The sequence below is a fragment of the Rutidosis leptorrhynchoides genome, unplaced genomic scaffold (assembly GCF_046630445.1).
Source record: "Rutidosis leptorrhynchoides isolate AG116_Rl617_1_P2 unplaced genomic scaffold, CSIRO_AGI_Rlap_v1 contig19, whole genome shotgun sequence".
NCBI lineage: Eukaryota > Viridiplantae > Streptophyta > Magnoliopsida > Asterales > Asteraceae > Rutidosis > Rutidosis leptorrhynchoides.
Genome location: NW_027266439.1, coordinates 47,712 through 65,289, shown reverse-complemented (window position 1 = coordinate 65,289; position 17,578 = coordinate 47,712). Strand labels below are relative to the sequence as shown.

The 17,578-nt window shown below is 36.1% G+C and overlaps 2 pseudogenes; one reads left to right on the top strand and one right to left on the bottom strand.

The window, feature by feature from the left end:
- The window catches only part of LOC139881750 (serine carboxypeptidase 1-like), a 53,189-nt pseudogene extending 35,901 nt beyond the window's left edge, over positions 1-17,288 (top strand).
- On the bottom strand, positions 8,995-13,348 carry LOC139881742 ((3S,6E)-nerolidol synthase 1-like; annotated as a pseudogene).
- Positions 17,289-17,578: the final 290 nt, after the last annotated feature.

Below are 17,578 nucleotides of genomic sequence, written 5' to 3'. Positions count from 1 at the left end.
GTGGCTGCTCTAATCACATGACTAGGAATGCTGAAGTTTTTGTTGAAAAATGTAGTGGAGGTGTAGATGCAGTAGTTAGATTTGGAAATGGTGAAACAATAGCTGTTGAAGGAAAAGGTGTGGTTGAGTTAGAAACAAAATCAGGAAAATCAGTGCTGGAGGATGTGTATTTTATCCCTGAGTTGGATCAAAATTTAATTAGTATAGGGCAGCTATTGGAGAAGAGGTATGCTGTTTATTTTGAGGATGAGGAGTGTTTTAATTTTTAATGAGCAGAAGGTGCTGGTACACAGGATCCCACAGGTGAACAGAATGTTCAAGCTGAGGATGGAAGATGTAGAAGGGGCTTTTTATACTGCCACACTGTCTGAAACAACAAAACTGTGGCACATGAGGTTAGGCCATTCAAACCTGGACAACATAATAGCTATGCAGAGAAAAGAAGTTGTAAAGGGGCTGCCTAAACTGTGTGCAAAGATGAAGTATGTGTGTGAGCCCTGTGCTAAGAGTAAAAGCCACAGGTCCAGTTTTCCTACAAATCAGTGGAAGACAACTGAGAAGCTGCAGCTAGTGCACACAGATGTCTGTGGGCCAATTGAGGTAGAGTCAACAGCAGGGAACAAATACTATGTGGAATTTGTTGATGACTACACCAGGTACTCTTAGATCTTCTTCATGAAAACAAAAGACCAACTGTTTGGACTGTTTAAGAAGTGGAAGGTGCAGGCAGAATCTGAAACAGGCTGTAGATTGAGATGCCTGAGATCAGACAGAGGAGGAGAATACATTTCCAGGGAGATGAAAGAATACTGTGAGAAAGAAGGGGTGTTTCAGAAGATGACTGTGTCATACTGCCCAGAACAGAATGGGGTTGCAGAAAGGAGAAACAGGACAATTGTGGAGATGGCAAAGTCCATGATGTTGCAAAGAAGGTTCCCAGGAAGTATTGGCCAGAAGCATGTTTTGCTGCTGTGTATATTCAGAACAGGCTGCAGATTAAAGCACTGGAGGACAGAACTCCATTTGAAGCACTGTTTGGATACAAGCCTACTGTGCATCATCTCAGGGTGTTTGGAAGTATAGCATATGTCCACATACCAGAACAAAGAAGGAAGAAAATGTCTGAGAAGGCAGTTAAAGGTGTGATGATGGGGTACAGCTCTGGAGAATTCAAGGGTTACAGAATACTTGAACCTGCTACAGGAAAAATAATCATATCCACTAGTGTTAGGTTTGATGAATTAGGTGAGTGGAATTGGGAGGAACCTACTGTGAGCACACCAGGAAAAACACTATATGAGATACCGATGCAACCAACAATTTATGAGGTACTGAGTGAAAACTCATCACATGATGAGGGATCACCAGTGTCTTCTAATGTGTTTGTCCATTTTGATGCAGGGAATTCAAACAATGCTGGCTCAATCTCAGGAGGAGAATCTGTGAGCACAGGACCTGTGAGCACAGAAAGCACTGCAAGCACAGGAAGCAATGATGAGATTGATCACACCCACCTAGAGGCAGGAGGAGTATACAGTCCATATATGAAAGAGCTCCACCAGCACTGTACCTGACTTGGCAGAATTCCAAAACACAGCTGAAGAAGTGATGACTGCAAGCATTGAGCCAAGGACCTTCAAACAGGCAGAAAAGTCTCCACAGTGGATGCAGGCCATGGAAGAGGAGTGGAAGGCAATCACTGATAATGAAATCTGGTTCCTGATTGACAAGCCAGAAAATGCCAAGGTAATTGATACAAAGTGGGTCTTTAGAGTCAAATTGAATGCTGATGGCTCTGTTAATAGACATAAAGCTAGGCTGGTTGTTAGAGGTTATAAACAGGAGTATGGTGTGGATTATGAAGAGACTTTTGCACCTGTGGCAAGACTAGACACAGTGAGGATGCTGCTAGCACTGGCTGCAAATTATGGCTGGACAGTCCACCAAATGGATATCAAATCAGCTTTTCTGAATGGCTACCTGGAGGAAGAGGTTTATGTGCAGCAGCCTGAAGGTTTTGTTGTGCCAGGAGAAGAAGAGAAGGTGTACAAACTGGTTAAAGCACTGTATGGACTGAAACAGGCTCCTAGAGCTTGGTATGCAGAATCAATGCCTACCTGCTGCAAAATGGCTTTGTGAAGAGTGAGAGTGAGCCTACACTCTACATCAGGAATCAAGGAGGAGCCAAGTTAATTCTGTCCCTGTATGTTGATGATCTGCTTATTATTGGAACTAACACAGGTGTGGTGGACAGTTTCAAACAGATGATGAAGGCAGAATTCCAGATGACTGACCTGGGGAAGATGAAGTATTTTCTGAGCCTGGAGATTGAGCAGAAGGAATCAGGCATCTTCATTCATCAAAAGAAGTATGCCACTGAAATGTTGAAGAAGTATAAGATGGAGGACTGCAATGGGATAGCAACTCCATGGAAAATCAGTTAAAGCTGGATTCAACAAAGACTGGTGAGCAGTTTGATTCTTCACAGTACAGGAGCATGATTGGGTCACTGATGTACCTGTGTGCCTCAAGACCAGATATAGCTTGTGCTGTGAACATAATGGCAAGCTACTGTGCCAACCCCTCCAAGACACATGCAGCATACTTGAAGAGAATTCTCAGGTATGTCAAAAACAGTTTAAACTTTGGCATTTGGTTTAAATCTGGTGGAAATGGGGAACTGCTTGTGTTTAGTGATGCCAGCTATGCTATGAGTGAGAACTGTAGAAGCAGGAGTGGCTACTGCTGCAGTTTTGGCAGTGGTATATTCAGCTGGAGCTCCAGGAATCAAACTGTGGTTGCACAGTATACTGCTGAAGCAGAATTCATCTCTGTCAATCATGCTGCAAGACAGGCTGTTTGGCTCAAGAAAATTCTGTCTGACATTGGGGAGTTAAAAGAAAGCTGTGTCAAGATATACTGTGACTCCAGTTCAGCTATTGCTATGGCAGAAAATCCTGGCAATCACTCCAGATCAAAGCACATCCTGGTGAAGTATAATTATGTCAGAGAGCTGGTTGAAAATAGGGAAGTGAAAATGGTATTTTGCAGGACACAGTTTCAGCTAGCAGACATTTTTACCAAGCCCTTGAAGAAGTGGAGGTTTGATGCCTTGACAGAAATGATAGGGATGACTCAAGCCCCTTTCAATGAAGGAGGAGCTATTGGAGTAGGTCATCTCAAGGGGCTCGAGATCATTGAGGCACAGGCTGCAGCAGAAAAGAAGAAATTGAAAGCTGAAGTTAACTTCCAGCAGAAGAAACCAGCCGTGAAGAAGAAGCAGTCTACTGCTTGTAGCACCTGTTTTTGACAATTCACTTGTGGAGAGCTTCTACAGGATGCTGGTCGAGTTCTCGAACAGGATCGAAGCAAAACAGTGCACTGTAAAGTCGAGCAGTGTTGAAGAAAGGCGTGACTGCAGGAAGGATGAAACTGTACATCGTCCAGAACAGAAGGACTCAGCAGTACCTGCAGCAAAGCTTGAGGACTCGGGTGAAATTCCAGAAAAGTTGTCGATGGGAATCCTTGCAAACGATCTGCGGACCGGCCGGAGCAAAGTCGGAGGCCGTGAGATACATGGAAATACTCAGGAAGACGTCGTTCATACTACTCTAAGAGCAATTGCCCAGAAATTCCCTAAATCGAAAAGCCCCAAATCGGTTAGGGTTCTATCTTTATTTTCAGTCCAAGTTGTTTAATTCTGCAGTTTTCAATAAATTAGTTAAGTGGGCAGCTTCGTCTTGTTGAAACGAAGAAGTTGGTATGCTCAATTTGTTCTGAGATTGCCTAGAAGTCATAATGTGAACTCGAGTTGTTCTATGAAGAACGAAAATCCAGCATTGTCAGCTGAAGGCACGGCAACTGTGTTTATCGACAGAAAAATGTCGAGAATACTCCATTGAAGGAGACTGAAGGTTCAAATTAAAGTTCTAAGAAGATCGCAAAATGGGTATGTAGGTAGAAGAAAACTTGGCCGTCAAGCAATCGGCGAAATTCAAATTGTAGTATAGTTTTGATTCAAGTCAAAGTTAAATGAAGTTGTTAGAAGGAAGAAGAAGAAGTTAGAAGAAGATTCAGCTGTGATCAAGTGAAGAACGAAAGTCAACCTGAAGGTCAACAAAAATGACGTCTTTTCGCAAGGAAGAAGATGAAGTACAGTCAGCTTGCTTTTTGCTGTTACAACGTGCGGATGCACTCGAAAACGCGTTATGGAGTCGTAGGTGTAATTTCAGTTACATAGGGAGCAGGAAAAACGAATTGTAGGGAGAATACCACTTTTAGTTTTATTTTTTGGTTTCTGGTTTTTGCAAAATTCCAGGCTGTTTTTCCTTTTATTCTGTAGGACGTTGAGCATGTTCAACCCCTATAAATAGAGTCATTTTGCTGATTAGAAAAGTTAAGGGAATGAAGAAGGAGAAAACAAGTTATTTGTGCATTCAATACAAAAATTAAATTGATTGAAATTGCCATTTTTCTTCATTGTTCTTCTTCGTTTTCTTCATTTTTACAGTTTTAAAAGCTTAAGGTTGCATTGGTGAGAGAAGCCATAGAATACCCAAACCAAAATAAGTTTTCTTAGGATCCAAACAAGTTAGATACCAAAATCAAACCTTTAGATTTAAGTTTAGCATCAATCGAGTCACAAAATGGATATGATTACTATTCTGTTTTCGTTCAAGTTTTTCTTAATCTTCGTCTTCTTCATTTCACTTTTCTGAGTTGTTACTGTTTCTGTTGCTGTGCTCTTCATCCTGTGAGCGCAGGGTCTTTTCAACTGAGCTGTGATTGGCAGTGTCCTCGTCCTGTGGTCACGGTCTCAAAGCCATTTGACTGTGCTAGCGGTATCTGTTAGCACAGCGCGGCTCCATCATTTAGGACCACCTTAAAACTATGAAACTATAGCCACTGACTTGATATCTTTTTAGTACTCCCTCCATCTCAACGTTATTAGTAGTACAGTGGCCGGTTGCAAATGTGTAGCAGGAAATCCGTGGGGATAAGGAGTCATGAAAATACAATTTTATTTTTGAGGTCAAACTAGGATTGTATTAAGATATGTCAATATCGATATCAAATAGGTTAAGGGGAGACCTCCTAATCAATTATTTTTCGACTTGGCAATACTAGATATATGGTCCTCATCTTGCCTTACAAAAGTGAGGTTACAAAAGTCAAAAGAGTTTATGGCTCTCCTAATGTCATCTATTGCATTGAAGATCATGTGCTTATTATTCATGGAGTGCTACACATAGATGATATATTCTATATTTCATAAGTTTCCTATTTTATTTGGATTTAAATTTAGTCATGTTTACCAATCAAGACACTTGTAGTTTGATGGTTCACCATTTATATTCGATCTAATGGTTGGACAATTATTTTTTCAAAAGGTTAGAGGTTCGGCTATATATATAGGAACGAATATTGATGATTTATGGATAGATTATTTAGTCATGTTTCCTCATTCCTTTTCTATTGCAACTAACTTAAATCGAAATAAGAATATGTATTTTGGAAAAAAAAAAAAAAAAAAAAAAGGAAAAAAACTGTAACGAATAATATGTTCGTATTCATTTTGGAGATGTCGACGACCCTATATCTTCATAATCAAATCTACTTTTCTTGATAAATTAATAGATCTTCCCTAATCTCCATAAAATGATATATATTCAAGCTCAGCGTCAGCTAAAGATTGAAGGAAATGACGTGTTAAGAATAGTTTTACACTACATATATAATTATATACAATAAAGATTAAAGATACAGACTTTATCAGATAAAAATCTCAGCCCACTTAAAGATTTGAGTGTATCTTTTGAAATATTCATTCAAATGTGCGTGCAGAATATAAAAAAAAAAAATAGTATCCTTTATGACGACACTCAAAAAGATGCATATAAAAAAAATTTGTTTATATAAAAAAAAAATAAACAACAATATCGTCATCTCACAAATCGGGCTTAATAATTATGCATTTCCTCCATGAATTTATGGATTAGATTTTTGCAGGAACGGATTTTGGTCGTTGAATGGGTAGTTTGAATGGGTAGTTTGAATTAGGATTTTGTAAAATAAAAATCCTCGAATATTTCCATAAGAACAAATGCTGTTGCTACACAATTTTGTATGAAGTAGCCTTTATAAATTAGACAACTATATATTATCAAAAAAAAAAAAATTGTTCAGCCAACACATATAGCCCAATGGAATGGGCATCGTAAAAAGGCCAAACAGCCCAATAAAAACATAAATTGAAATCTTACCATATTATCATTTATGTTTTGGTTGAGCTATAAAGTTCCCTTAGACAAGTTTGGTTGCCCATGGTTATCAATTCCACATAATCCTCATGCATTAGAAACAACACATTATGTATTCTCACCCTTTGCAAATGGAAAAAACTATATGGTCGGTTTCTTACCGTTCCGTGCATTGATAATTGGATGGCCGTTGTCTGCGAATACTTGGGGAGACTTAAAAAAAAAAACAGATATCATCTGATCAATGGTTTCAAGAAACAACCATCAATCTGTACAAAACATGGAACGATTTAATAAGCGATCATCATCTGAATCTAGTGAATGTGAATGGAAGTTTTATCGAGGAATATGTATTCGATAGACACTGCTTTAAGACAATTATTATACCCTTTGAGCTCCAACGCCGAGTTCAAATCACCATTCTCGGCTAGAAAGGGGGTAATTGTCTTAAAGTTGTGTCTATATATATCGAATACACATTTCCTAATAAAACTTTAGTCCTTTTTTTTGATAAATTTGGACTACACAAAGGGATAGTCCTCTCCATAAAACTTTAGTCCTTACTAATGCAAAGATGTATAATTGATAGTTTGTCACTAAGTTGTCTTATAATTATTGCCTTGCACCTGAAACAATAGATATTATTTTCTAGTTGACAGATTTTGTGAACTTGCAATGTAGTATGTACATATACTGACAATTTGTTTTCCGACACTGGCACAAGTCTTTGTAGTGAAAGACATTATTTTCATGTGGGAATCTTTCATATGTTATATATACTACCTCCGTATCTAATTACTTGTCATTTTTTCTATATAAATTATATAGAAAAAGTCAAAAACAATTATGGAAGGAGGGAGTAATATATAGTGGACCACTATATATGTTGTGCAGAAGTTGGGATAGGTTGATTGATATTTCAATTGATGGGGATGTTGAATTTTCTTTTTAAGTGTTTGTGGCATTTCTTAGACCATCCAAAGTTAGAAAGACAAAGAATATGAGTTATCATGTCATTTCATAAACTTGATTTTTTTTTATACAAGGGACTAATGGAAACTGTAATGACCCGGCTCTCTCCAGTGTTGTGGCCATACTTATCGGGCACGAACACCGGTGGCAGAAGTTGGGACAGGTTGATTGATATTTCAATTGATGGGGATGTCGAATTTTCTTTTTAAGTATTTGTGGCATTTCTTAGACCACCCAAAGTTGGAAAGACAAAGAATATGAGTTATTGTATCATTCCATAAACTTGACTTTTTTTTATACAAGGGACTAACCGAAACTGTAACGACCCGGCTCTCTCCGGTGTTGTGGTCATACTTATCAGGCACGAGCACCGGTGGCACGGCATTGTCACAGAATCGACAAGACTGTCTCCACAGACCAACACACACATTTCTAGCATGCTTTGTCTTCACTCGCACGCTCCTGGAAAATTTCGAGAAACTTCCCAGAGGTCACCCATCCTCGACTACTCCAAGTTGAGCACGCTTAACCGTGGAGTTCCTATCGATGGGCTACCGAAAAGAAGTTGCAACTTGGTTGGTATGGATAGTACAAATCATTTACTATAGCACATCAGCTTCCACGTAGCTTTTACAATGCGGGCTGTCACAGAAACACAAAATAGTACATGACTCTAATTGCGTCACTTGTAATTATTGTGATGTTGTACTGGTGTTATGGTGCAATATGATCATATGATTGCTGGTAGAAGTTCTGAAATGCCCTGCAGGTCAACGAACATTCCCTGCTTTAATGTTGTTGCTGCTAATATTGGATTTGGTGTGCTCATGGTATCTGGTTTCTCTTGGTATTAATACTGATTTTCTTTTTCTGCTGTATTGATAAAACTTATTGGTGTACTGGTGTTATGGTGGCGTTACATTGCAATATGATTAATTGGTTGCTGGTATAAGTTTCTCTACTGTCCATAAGGATACCAAAACAGTAAGCATAAGAATCAAAGTTCTAGCCCTGACTGACTTATACGATCTCCCATTGGTGCAGCTAATACTGGTATGGTTTGATTAAGACATCTATTTGTGGTCAAAGTGTTTCTGGCTTTTGGAAATGATCTAGCAACTCTTGAAAATCCATCAGCGTGATTTGAGTACTCACTGGTACGCGAACATCTATGCTGAGAAGAAGTCGTTAAAGCGTCTTTTATCAATGTCGATTTTCATTTTAATGTCGATTTTTCATTCCAATATAATAATTTAGATTCTAATTTTTCTTTGTACGAGGTTCTGCCTCATTTTCATTCTATCAAAAAAAAAAAAAAAAACATGACTCTAAAGCGAGAAAAGCCTTTAAAAAACGGCAGAGGAAAAAATTAAACATCTTGAAAGAATATTTTTGCTTTGTCAACTGCTTCCGAATAAGTCACGTCCTTCAAGATTAAACCATTCTTGAAATCAAAATCAATGATAGCCTTTGCTTCTTCTTCAATACTTGAAGTCGGAGGGCAAGGAGGAGTGCAACGTAATTTATTACGTCGACTTGATGGATATGCCTAACTACTTTTAGTTATCATTTTGTCTATATTTTTTCTACACAATAGTTATTTTTAGTTAGGGTTTGGACTTTGGTAAACTGATTATTAATTATATTGATGAATAAAAAGTCCTGCGAATTGCATCAAGACCATATATTATGAGTAAATTAAATTGAAGCATTAAACTTTACAGCCCCATAATCGAAATTTCAAACTTAATTGTTTCAAATACTAATAATCTTTCCTTGTCAATTGAAAGACTTCATTTTCGTTTTCTAGAATATTGACATCATTGGATAAGCCTTTAGAAAGGTTAAGCTTGATGTACTCTTTAAGGCGTGGAAGACTATGGTTGTCATCGTAACTGTACATCAAAGGAACCATTCTTGCAAGGTTCAGGGAAGCTCTGATGAATGTTTTCGAAAATGGATTCGGAGAAAGACACTCTTCGTTTAGCTGTTTCCATGCATCTTCAATCATATTACCGATCACTTTTTTTGCATCTTCAATGGAAGCTCCTTTGTTTTCTTTCATGTAGCATTCAGCATACAATTCGTCGTTGCCTTCCTGATTCTCATCCTGAAATTAATAAAATCGATATTATTTGTATCTTTCAAAGCTGGCAAATGAAAAGAGAACATATATTTTGATAACAAAAGGTTTTACATAAATTATTGTAAAGAGGGGCCTCAATCTAAAAAAAGCACTTCAACCAAACTGTTTGTACAAAACATCCTACCCTGCAAGTATGGGTAATGCTAATCCCACGATCAAAAGTGAAATCCACGAAAATGAGCCATTTGTGACCGGGTTTCCCGTCACCTTTTGACGGGAAACCCGGTCACAAATGGCTCATTTTCGTGGATTTCATACTTTTAACTGTGGGATTAGCAATTCCCCTCAAGTAGGTTTAAAGGATTACAAAAAACGACCAAAAAAAAAAGAAACAAAAAGAGAATATATTATTGAGACTCGAGAGTCGTTTTCGATTTTTTTACCTGGGAACTTCCTAAGTCGTCCCAAAGTCGAAGGATAATTGCAGTTGACGATATAATTCCAGGATTGTTGTCGATAAGCTTGACATTGTCGATATTAATGCCTTGGCCAAGGAGAAAGAAAGCATGAACCAAAACTATATGTACTCCTGGGCTTACTATTCCATTCTTCAAGTACTCGAAAGAGTCCGACATTTGTCCTGAAGCAAACCATTTTGCTTCCACCAGGAAAGCGTTACACAATTTCCACTGTAGTCCATTTAAGGTTGGGTGAGTTACATAAGTGGTGTTGAACCTAAAAGTTGAACACCAACAAGTGCTCACGGATTTGCCATCTCCGGATAATTAACTATTTGATTAATTGTCATTAAATCCATCCGGCGTTGCCAATGCCGGATGATTTACACGTGGCAAAACCCTATTATCTCCCATAATGGTGTCATGGTTTCCTTATCATGTAGGATTGCGATAAGATTTCATCCAGTATTGCCAATATGGGATGATTTTCCTTAATTGATGCTTAACTTAATATTCTTAATCATTAACATAAATCATCTGGCCATGCCATTTCCGTGAACACTACTTTTGTTTACCTTTTGGGTTTTTTCCCCTATTCAGTTGTCCTTTTAGGGTTCAACACTTTTTTTTTTGTAATTAACTCATTTAAGGTTACATTAATATTATTACTATTTTGTTTTTGTATAACGGAGGAAATGTTTTATTAATAAAATTATTAAAATTGTCAAGCTAGCCGAAACATGTCAATTGTTTGTAATCCCGAGATCGAACCCTAAACCTTCAAATTAGATAAAATCGTTGATATGATCAGAAACATGATCCACAATTCGACTACCAACATTATAGCTAGATACTTGTATAAACCAATTTTACTTACAGTCTTATGAAGGGAGTTAGTAAGGTCCCACCCGTGATTTCTTAACACATCATTGCTAATCTCATTAGTAACATCATCAAGACCCTTAAAACATATCTTCAGATAATCTGGCAGTCGTTCAATATTGTCTACTACATCCCACTAGAAAAAGTACACCAGAATCTAACTTGAGTTAATCAAATTAAAGTTGAATTGCTTTAATTAAAATAATACATACCCATTAACGGCTTCCGTGAATAGAATGAGTTCATCTAAAGTCCCATAGACGTCAAAAATGTCATCAATTAGATAAATGAAAGAGATTGCCTTTGTAAGCTTCACTCTTTGACTTGATAAACTCGAATCTGTAAAGCAAGCTGACGAACAGATGTACCATTTGAGAGGTTGCTCTCGTGCAAACTTCAATTCGTTGGCTAACCCCACGTCTTTCCACCATCTAACAAATTTCAATTCAATAAATTTAATCGGATATAGTTTAACGATTTTTCTAACCAATGCAATATTAGACCGGACAACCATTTAATAACCTTCACTCTAATAGAAACTTTATTTACATTTATGAAAATTAAAAAGTTTATATATTCATTTAAATTAATTATCTAATTTTTCATTAATATTTATAATATTTCCATAAAAATTAAGGTAGTTTAATGGGTGAAGTTACGTAGATAGGGATGAGCTCTAAAATGTGAACACAATATTCAAGAAACACTTTATTTTGTGTTGACGTTTTAGGGTTCGTCCCTATTTTGGTAATTTATAGTAGTTTTAATTCAAGATTGCTGAATTTATCAGGAATGTGTAGTATGATTTGGGTGTAATGATTTCATACTAAAGTATTGTAACGACCCGGCTCCCCCCAGTGCGGTGGCCATACTTATCGGGCACGAGCACCGGTGGCACGACGTCGCCACAGAATCGACAAGACTGTCTCCACAGACTAACACACGCCTAAACCGTTTCCAGCATGCTTTGTCCTCACTCGCACGTTCCTGGGAAATTTCGAGAAATTTTTCCGAAACTTCGCAGAGGTCACCCATCATCGACTACTCCAGGTTGAGCACGCTTAACCGTAGAGTTTCTATCGATGGACTGTCGAAAAAAAGTTGCAACTTTTTAGTATGGATAATACAAATCATTTACTATAGCACATCAACTCCCACGTAGCTTTTACAATGCGGGCTGTCACAAGTATAATGCCTAAGAACCAAATATATATTTGTAAACAAAGATTTATTTTTCTATCATCCAGTTTCACGTGTAATATCTTCGAGCATAAGAAAAAACAATTCTGATTCAAATACACATCTAGATCTCATGAGAAATTGACATGCATATTATATACTTCTTCCGTTTCACAATACTTGATGTTTTGTGTTTTAATGTCACGTGTAATTAATCAAGTGCAGTAAGAGTATTTTTCTGAGAAAAAAAAAAGGTTTCTCAAGCTTTCCCAAATTGAACGAAACATCATGTATAGTATATACTAGTTTAAGAAATATTTTCATTATAAGAAATATCCCTATTATATCTAATAATTACACATGTCATCAAAATTCAAAACATCAACTATTGTCAAACGAAAGTAGTATATAAAGACTAACTAATTAAATTGCACTCGCTTGGAAACTTGATTAATTTCATCTCGGTGCAAGGTTTGGACAACATTTGCATCCAATTTCGTAAACTCTTTCAGAATATTTCTCCATCCAGATCGAGCTATTCCATTGTAGTCCTTAAGGAAGTTTTTCTCCATGAAAGTCGCCAAGCTTTTATGATATGGATGTTTCAATACATTTTTCACTGATCTAGCTTGAAGACTATCAAGACGTGCGATCCATTTATGAAGAGCTCGTGAACTAAAGATGTAAGCTTCATCACGCTCTTGTTCTCCATGGATTCTACGGTGTGAAGCTTTGTATAAGCTCATTAATCCCTCGATATCTTGATCATTCCCATTCTTGTAAAATTTCCCTCCATTTCGTATGAAGTTGTTGAACACATCTGAAAATTGTTTGTATTTCGTCCAAGCATTAGTATATAAATTAACATTTTGAAATTTATAAGATAACTTGATATTACCTACGTCCCAAAATAGTTGTCAATACCTGCAGAGGCATGGTAGCCTTGTTGTCTTAACAATCGAAAGCGAAGGGCAATTTCATGAAGATCCTGATCATAGATGTCTCCTCGAGGTGAACTAGGAAACATTTTATTGTTATGATAATACTGCATTTCGAGAATTTGTTCGATCTCTCCCTGGAAATAATGGTCAATCCCTAGGCGTTGCCCTGAATCAATCATGGCTAACCCTTCGGAAGGTCATTCTTGTCCGACTTTAATAAGCATTCTTTTAAACAAGTTCAATCTCTTTTCATGTTCAAAGTATATATGATCATTACCCTGCCCAAAAAAGAAAAAAACATTTATTATGCATGCATTGATAAGCAAGAAAATTAATTAAATCGAGAAAGTATATATACAATTTTCTACTTACATTTGAGGTGGGATTTGATGTAGCTGGAAAATTATATAGTTTTGAGGAAGTAGATACCAAGATAATATTGTTTTTAATGCTCAATTTGCAATGATTAGTAGAGAAAGATTGATGGCTAATTGCAAGATAATTTTCTTTTGCATTATCAGCTTTGAAATTGGAACATATAACAGGGAAAAGGTTGTAGCATAAAGCCATTGAGGTACTTTGTAGTTTAAAATATCTATAGAGAGAAAGAGAGATATTTGTGATGTTTAGTAGAAGACATCGACATCAATTTATTTATAGTAAAAATAAAAATATCTAATCGATATTGGTGTAGCCCATGACGATAAATTATACTGCCTCAGTAGTCCCTTCGGTCCACTTGAAGTATCGGGTAATGAAACCTATTTGTATAAATATTTAATTCATGTACTTTTTCATATCATTAAATAAATTGTAAGATTCAAAAATTTCGATCCAATGGTAATCGTGGTAAGTTTCATCTTGGAGGTCATGCAGTCGATCTTCCATGGATGTGGGGAGGACTATCCCATTGTGTAGTCCAAAACCAATTAAAAGAAGAAGAAGAAGAAAGAAAAATCGACACTTGAAATAGACCGGAATGATATTAAAAAAAATTGATTAATAATAGAGGCCTTAATGGCAAGTGGGATCGCAAAATAGTGGTACTACTGCTAAGGGGTGGCGAACGGTGCCACCCCAACTCTGGCAGTCGAAGCAAATTTCCCTTATTTACATAGTCAAATTTTCTAGTTGTAGTTGCAACTCAGGACAATAATGTATACCATCATTATTGGTTAAGAAGGGTTCGGATCCCAGATTCGCCCATGTCCAAGATGAACACGAGCTAAGAATTTGAAAGAATAATAGTTTTACTCTACATATAGAGATTATAGAATACTGACTTTTTAAGATAAAAATCTCAGCTCAGCTCAGCTCATTTTTGAAATTGCAAAGTTAACCCAATAACCACGGCAAGAGGAATTTGGAGGGATGAGATAACCCAATAACCAACCCCACAATGCTTGATTGGCATTATACTCTGCATAAATTTTAAATACTCGTCCTTAACCGAAAACAAGTTAAACTAACAAAAGCACCCTTCGAGTATACCAATTTCTTTACTAACACTTGCATGTACGTAAAAAGTTAAAACACAGATTTCAGGACAGAAAACTATGATTGAAGTTAAGCTAAAGGTAGGCAAATAAACACAAGATTTGTTTTAAGGCTGACATCAAATATGTGCATATAATTTCTACCTCTATCTTCAAATAGATATCGTTTTTATTTATTAGATTCATTGAAAAGTTGATATATCTAGTTATTATGAACCTAAAAAGCAAAAAACGATATCTATTTAAAGACGGAGGGAGTATCATTTTTCCCAAATGATCCCAAGTGGCATATGATTATGGAATAAAGAAGAAATATTTGGACTTAGCATAGATAGAGCAAGTTTGAGTTCTAAACTAATGGCCTAATGGGCAAAAGCTCTTTAAACTTGTCATTGTCCGATTCTAAAGCAGTTTCATTAGCAAGTCAAACTAATCCTAACAAATCAACAAACTTAAAGTAAGGAAAAATGGGAAGATAGTGCAAAGTAGATTCCATGGGACCATATGCATGTTTCTCATATGAGATAACGAATAAAGCCATTATAAAATTTCATACTTTATCTAAACCCATTTCCAACTAATTAACAAACCAGCAAAAAATTCTGTCAAAGCACCAAAGTGGGGAGACTTAGCGTTAGCGCATACGCCCAAAGTGGGGAGCCCTTTTACATGCTATTTTTGGAGTCTCCGACAGGCGTTGGGTTTTCATATTCGAAAACTTCCTCAAAAAATTCATCTGGTTACTGTAGAAGTGGTGACAAAGAAACAGGCAAAAAAGTCCTACACTTTCCTTGTCGACTGGCTTCAGAGATTCCCACATTACAAAAATCGGGAGTTTTTCACAACTGGCGAGAGCTATGCTGGTCATTATGCACCTCAACTTGCTTACAACATCCTCACAATGAACAAGAATCCAAATCACACCACATTCATCAACCTTAAAAGCATTGCCGTGAGTTTATCCAATTACAAACATGGTGATTTTAATTACTTCTTTGTACATACGTAGACGTCTCGTATTTTTCCTACAATCGCCATTGTTTTCTCCAAGTAGTTAAATGTGGAGGACGCTTTTGTCATCGATCATCATGGTTACTCTAAGTTTGAAAGACTAGAGGTTTCACCTAGGGTAGCAGACACATTTAACTCGACCATTTTACCTAATAAAACTTAATCCTCCTTTAAAAAGAAAAACAATTACTTTAATTATTTTCTACATGAAATGTATATCCAATATATTTTAGATCCACTTCTCTTCAGCTTAATTGGGTGAATTTTGCAGATTGGAAATGCGTGGATTGATGATATTAACGGGTGGAAAGAAATGTACGATTTTTTTGGTCACATGCTCTGATTTCCGATGAAGCCATTGCCAAGATTAATAAGAACTGTGAACGTTATTATGCAACTGGATATATATCACAGGCTTGTTCCGAAGTTCAGGTCAAGGAGTTCCAGAAAATGGGAGTCATTGATGAGGAAAACATATATTCGCCAGTGTGCTTAGATTCATCATCTTTTAAGAAGATTAGTTCTGTAAGTGTTGAGTAATAAAACAAAACAAATACTATCTTTATATATTTAAAAGAGTATATTTATTACTCTCTCCATCCCAAAACACTTGTCACGTACTGTTTATATGTATTTTGTATAGGAAACGTGACATATACATTTTTGGACAGAAGTAATATATATTAACCAAGTTGACTTCATCTTTACCAGGTCGAAGAATTCGATCCATGTTCAACCCATTACATGGAATCTTACCATAATCTTGCGAGTGTACAAGTTGCACTTCATGCAAAGCCTACCAACTGGTTACAATGCGTGTAAATTAATTAATTATGCAAATTTCATGACATTACAAAAATTAAGTTTAATTAAACTTAAGTAGACGCCTGTCAGTAATGATATCTTTTGCCCACTGAAATATGATTTATGATCAGTCTGTGTTGTTGTTTAGCCCATATAGGTATACGAAATGGACGGATGCTCCAACAACAGTTCTTCCCTTAATAAGGCATCTTATGGCCAGTGGGATCAATGTATGGCTTTACAGGTAATATTGATATATGTAAAAATATTGGGTCTAACAATAGCACTGGCTATAAATAACGAATTAATGCGAGCAATATTAATATAGCACTTCTCCGTATTTAAATAGATGACGTTTTATCTTTTTAAATTCATTCAAAATTTAATATATGTAGGCACTAATAATAACTAGGTAGTTTAATTTCTGAATGCATCGAAAAAATCAAAAGTCATCTATTTGAAGACGGGGGTTATACTTGCTAGAATAATATATAGTTACAATTATATTTAATTAACTTATATCAGTTTTGCTTGAATATACATATATTGCCCATGGAGACACTGATGACTCAGTTTCAGTAACATCCACAAAATACTCCATAAACTTGTTGATGATTCAAGTACAAGTGAATGGCGCCTTTGGTACAGTAATGACCAGGTAAAATATTCGATCTTGTCTAAATACATTATACATCACTTTAAAAATTCAATTTGGACACTTTTTTTGGAATGGAGACAGGTATATATATGGAGTATATTGAGTTTAGTCAATCTTAAATAACTGATATTAATATACAAGTTAGTGAGTCCATCATCGAGAAGTCCACACATTCAAATATTTGTATTAAAATGTCTGTTAAATATTAGAATTACTGTATATAACAAATCAATTATAATTATTTTGAGTTTAATTCTAAATTTATAATCCTATTAGAATTTTATGTTGTTTTTAGAAATAATAATCAAAACAAAAAGATAAAGTCACGACTCAATATTTGATTTGACAATAAAATCTGCAATTATAATATATGAATTTACGATATATGTATATGCAGGTTGGAGGATATGTGATTAAATACAAAGAAGGATTGACATTTGTGACTGTAAGAGGAGCTGGGCATATGGTCCCTAGTTACCAACCTGAAAGGTCTCTTACCATGTTTTCGACCTTCCTTCAAGATGGAAAACTTCCTGAATGATCGTCTGTCTATCTATCTATCTATCTATCTAGGCATTATTTCCAAAATTTAATAAATCATTTATGTTTTCAGCTTTAATTCCTAGCTATAAATTAAAATGCCTGCCTGCGAACTGATCTTGTAATTGTAATCAGTTATTCATATCTTTAAAGATGTACTACAAAATAAATAAATTGCACTATCTACCAAAGTCCTATTAAAAACTCTCATGAAGAAAACAAAGAGACGATCAAAGAACACATCCATATATGATCACTTGGTTACTTATACTGTAGATGGAAATGAAGTTA